This window comes from Musa acuminata, unplaced genomic scaffold (genome assembly GCF_036884655.1).
Source record: "Musa acuminata AAA Group cultivar baxijiao unplaced genomic scaffold, Cavendish_Baxijiao_AAA HiC_scaffold_1136, whole genome shotgun sequence".
Classification (NCBI taxonomy): Eukaryota; Viridiplantae; Streptophyta; class Magnoliopsida; order Zingiberales; family Musaceae; genus Musa; species Musa acuminata.
This window is the reverse complement of record NW_027021348.1, coordinates 5,005,001-5,010,000: the sequence shown is the minus strand read 5'-3', so window position 1 is coordinate 5,010,000 and position 5,000 is coordinate 5,005,001.

The following is a 5,000-nucleotide window of genomic DNA, read 5'->3' as shown; positions in this document are numbered from 1 at the left end:
AGGCTGAAGTGTGCAACGAGTTCAGCATGTTGCTAGGCCTTGAGGGGTGCAGCGGTGGCTGTATTGACGTGGAGGCGCAATCTAGTAAGTGCGTTTGCAAGAGGCAGAACAATGCACAGTTTGTTTAGCAGATCGGAGTAGTCCAAGGGGATGGTGGTCTCCGAAACGAAGAGAGATGTTGCTCCAACGGGACAGTTATCCAGGAGGGATAAGTCTCAGCTCTCCAGAGGGAGAATCATGTGAGACGGACTTCACATGTTGAGGAGGAGTACCTCACAAACAACAACTCCACGAAGCTCGATGGACTGAGCAAGCGGCGAGGAGTCGTCGCATGATCTCGCTTGAGAGAATGCATTGGTGGATGCATTGCGAGATCAAGTGGGGGAGCGACCCAAAGCAACTCAAATGGAGGCACACTTGGAGTCGATATGGAGATCGGACTCAAGGGAGGGCTGACCCGTGGAATGGTGGGCGCGAGGGCCACCATCGACTCAATGCAAAAACGAGGAGCGGAGCAACTTGGGTGTAACTTGGCGAAGTACCCAAGCCGCATGAAGGGAGCCAGCATAGAAGTTGGAACATGGAGCAGAGGCACAGCGCTTTCCCTAGACAGAGGTCAAGGACATGAACTCTTGCAGAGGCAGGAGTAGAATCATGCTGTTCCTTGGGTCCTTCATTCTGACAGAGCGGACTCATCTTGCATGGTGCCAAAGACGAAGGGAGCTTCGGGGCACATGCACCTTATCTCGGAGGAGCATTCGATGGAGGAACTAAGGCGACTCAATTTGCGGAGGCGAAGTTGGGTACAGAAGGCCTTAGCACGGGGCAAGAGGACGCAGGGGCGGGTACTCTTGAAGAATATGCCACAGTGTTGCCATTCAAGTTGCTATGAAGGAAGCAGTGTGCAGCGGAGATTGTGCTGGTAGGGGCAGAGGCCCAGGATCCAGGCAATGGTGCACAAATTACAGCGAAGTCGGTGGACTTCGGGAGCTACTAGGTGACGGACTGTCCTAGAGCGGTGCTTCATCTAGGTGTGACCCAAGAGTGGGTGGATGAAGGTCGATTGCCAAAGGAGCGAACAAAATCGAAGGTGGAGGAGACCCTGCGATGTATTGGCAGAGGCCACACATGGAGGGTTCACAATTCGAGTTTATTCCACAAGGATCAGAATGCAATGGAGATGTCACCAGGAGGCGACATGGTGCAGCGGATCGTGGTGGAACAGTTCGTGGCAATGCGACACACACGATATGTCCCGTGAGGGATGAGATCATATGGAGGTATGATCGGGAGCTACTGGGAGCTCCGCTTTGGTGAACAACACGACGGCAAGAAGGGCTATGGATTCAAGGAGTGAAGGCCATGGTACCGCAGAGGCGGGTCTTCCGGGCGTGCACCGAATTTTGCATCGGATGAAAACCTTGGTCATCAGCATATGGGGGCTGGGTTCCACCAAGGGAAAAGTTCGAATGCAAGTACCAGTGAGTCCCATGAGAGGGACTTGATCATGCAGAGGTATGATCGAAGCAGCTGGAGAGTTGGACTGCTCCAGAGCTCATATTCGCTTAAGGGAGCCCGACAAGTCAGAGGACAAGGTCGAGTAAGCGAACGTTGCTACCAAGGAAGCTAAGGAGAACAGAATCGGTGCAAACCCTACAATGTGATGGCAGAGGCCATGCATGGGAGTTGCAGTCTGTCTTTCCATCGACCAAACAGACTGCTTGGAGAACACAGAGGTGTTGAAGCAGGAGGTCGAAAGGGGCGAGGAAGCGACGATGAGTCCAGAGGGACTTAGCTACCCAAAATCAAGCATCAGTTAGAATGGAGGTGGACTCAGAGGAGTGCCACGGAGACATCTCTACTGATTGTGAAGGAAAGGGATACAGAGGCGAAGCGACGGATAGTAGGGCCATGGGCATGGCAGCGCCATGGTATCGCAGAGGCGGGACTTCCATGCAAGTCATTGATCCCTTGCTCTCACGGAGGGAGAGCGCTTGGTCGTGAAAGGGGCCGAGGAGGTGGAGCATGCAGAGGCAATCTCCAAGTATCGAGACAAGGCTGAAGGGCAGAGGCCAAGAAACTTCGTAAGACCGGTGTCAACAAGTTTCTCATCAAGATAGCCGTAAGTGAAGGACTTCGGGTCATGCAAGAGTGCACGACCAAGGAACGAAGCAGGCAGTACGTGGTGCTGTACCTTTGCTACTCAGTGGAGTAGGCGGCAGGGTTGATGGAGAAGACGGTACAATCCCAGAGGCGACCTCATCTATCAGAGAATTACTCCAAGTTGGGGTGAAAACTTCCTGCATTCCAGAAGTTCAATGGCATTGAGAAGGTGAATCACAGTAGCTAACTCAACGCAAGGAGTGCAAACACTTCAAGTGCTTCAGAAGTGTGAGCAAAGAGCAGGCGAAGGCCAGTAACCAGCTCGATGCATGAAGTACAACCTCGAGGAGGCGGGCGAAGTCAAGTAACCTTTGCCTTCTCAACTCTTAAGAGAATGGGCGAAACCGAGTACCCCAGTTCTCTTATCTATCCAGCAGAGGAGCTCTGCACAAGTTCAAAGACCCTTCGAAGATAATGGAAGACAATAGTTGTCAAAATCCTCACCAACGGTGATCAGTGCTACTGAGAGTAGATTGTCCGCTTCATTTCCCAACGAAATGCCAATCGAAAGCGGAAGTGATGCGAACCTACTTGGATGTGACAACTAACTGAAAGAAGAGTCAATGAGCAGATTTTGTGGAGGAAGGACCCAAAACTTCAGAAGTTTGCGAGGCGATGCTCGTTAAAGCTCCAACAAGCATCCACCCAGTTCAAGCAGCATGTGGAAATTTTGAGAAACTGGCGCAGTAAGAATGGTCTTTTCCTTCATTTGGTGGATCCGCAGGAATCAACGAGGATCAATACAACTCAGCCAACCCCACACCAGAGTCAGAGTCATTGGCGAGTTGAAGCAGCATGGCGGATCAAAGGTTCGACTACTCAGAAACAGCAGCGGAGAGCAGCTGGGAGCCAGGAGGCGCATTGCAGCTGGAGCAGAAGATTGAAGACTCAACAAAGGCGAAGAGTTGCAGTGTTCACAAAGGCTTCGACGAGGACGTCGAAGGGATAAGTGGGGGAGAATGTAACGGACAAACTTCTAAACAAGATGTTGGATGTAATGCTTATGTCTGTCCGTTGCCTTTTGGCATGTTCATGCCTTGCACAGAATGTAAAGGGGCGGCCGAAGGCTTAATAGTCCCATTTTAGTTGGGTTGGTGGCCTCTTTAGGCTTGTAAATAAAGGTTGTGTCATGTGGACACGTTTGAGAGCTTTTCGGTCTGTAATGGACCATTTTACCCTTTGTTGTGCCACTATTCAGAGCTTGTAAAGTCTGTTTGTAATTTGCATTGTCTATGAAGTGTTTTTCGGACATGTTTGCTTGTGGATCCCGATTGAGGCGTTCTCTTTAACCCGTTCTCTCTTTTGTTGGTCCTAAGGGACAATGGGAGGCTTCGGGGAGGCTGACCTTTGCGGACGGACGCGCGAGGGTGCCGCACGCCTTAGGCAAAACCAGCTAAGGTCGTGACAGCTCGCCGCTCGCTCGCGCAGCCAAAAATGGCCAGTTTTGGCCCGTTTTGGCCAGTTTTTGGCCTGTTTTTGCGTTGCGCGGTGACCATCTTGAGCGGAGCAAAATGTCAGCCATCTCAGCACCCTGGAACCCCCCGGGTGGCACAGGGCTGGATGGGGCTTTCGTATAGCAGGGACGGTGATGCCTCTCGCTTCGCTCGCTGTCCGCCGCTCGCTGCTCGCTCGCGCAGCCAAAAATGGCCAGTTTTGGCCCGTTTTTGGGCCGTTTTGGCCTGTTTTTGGGCTGTTCTTGCGTCGCGCGGTGACCGTCGTGAGCGGAGCAAAATGTCAGCCATCTCAGCACCCTGGAACCCCCCGGGTGGCACAGGGCTGGATGGGGCTTTCGTATAGCAGGGACGGTGCTGCCTCTCGCTTCGCTCGCTGTCCGCCGCTCGCCGCTCGCTCGCGCAGCCAAAAATGGCCAGTTTTGTCCCGTTTTTGGGCCGTTTTGGCCTGTTTTTGGGCTGTTCTTGCGTCGCGCGGTGACCGTCGTGAGCGGAGCAAAATGTCAGCCATCTCAGCACCCTGGAACCCCCCGGGTGGCACAGGGCTGGATGGGGCTTTCGTATAGCAGGGACGGTGCTGCCTCTCGCTTCGCTCGCTGTCCGCCGCTCGCCGCTCGCTCGCGCAGCCAAAAATGGCCAGTTTTGGCCCGTTTTTGGGCCGTTTTGGCCAGTTTTTGGCCTGTTCTTGCGTCGCGCGGTGACCGTCGTGAGCGGAGCAAAATGTCAGCCATCTCAGCACCCTGGAACCCCCCGGGTGGCACAGGGCTGGATGGGGCTTTCGTATAGCAGGGACGGTGCTGCCTCTCGCTTCGCTCGCTGTTCGCCGCTCGCCGCTCGCTCGCGCAGCCAAAAATGGCCAGTTTTGGCCCGTTTTGGCCAGTTTTTGGCCTGTTTTTGCGTTGCGCGGTGACCATCTTGAGCGGAGCAAAATGTCAGCCATCTCAGCACCCTGGAACCCCCCGGGTGGCACAGGGCTGGATGGGGCTTTCGTATAGCAGGGACGGTGATGCCTCTCGCTTCGCTCGCTGTCCGCCGCTCGCTGCTCGCTCGCGCAGCCAAAAATGGCCAGTTTTGGCCCGTTTTTGGGCGGTTTTGGCCTGTTTTTGGGCTGTTCTTGCGTCGCGCGGTGACCGTCGTGAGCGGAGCAAAATGTCAGCCATCTCAGCACCCTGGAACCCCCCGGGTGGCACAGGGCTGGATGGGGCTTTCGTATAGCAGGGACGGTGCTGCCTCTCGCTTAGCTCGCTGTCCGCCGCTCGCCGCTCGCTCGCGCAGCCAAAAATGGCCAGTTTTGTCCCGTTTTTGGGCCGTTTTGGCCTGTTTTTGGGCTGTTCTTGCGTCGCGCGGTGACCGTCGTGAGCGGAGCAAAATGTCAGCCATCTCAGC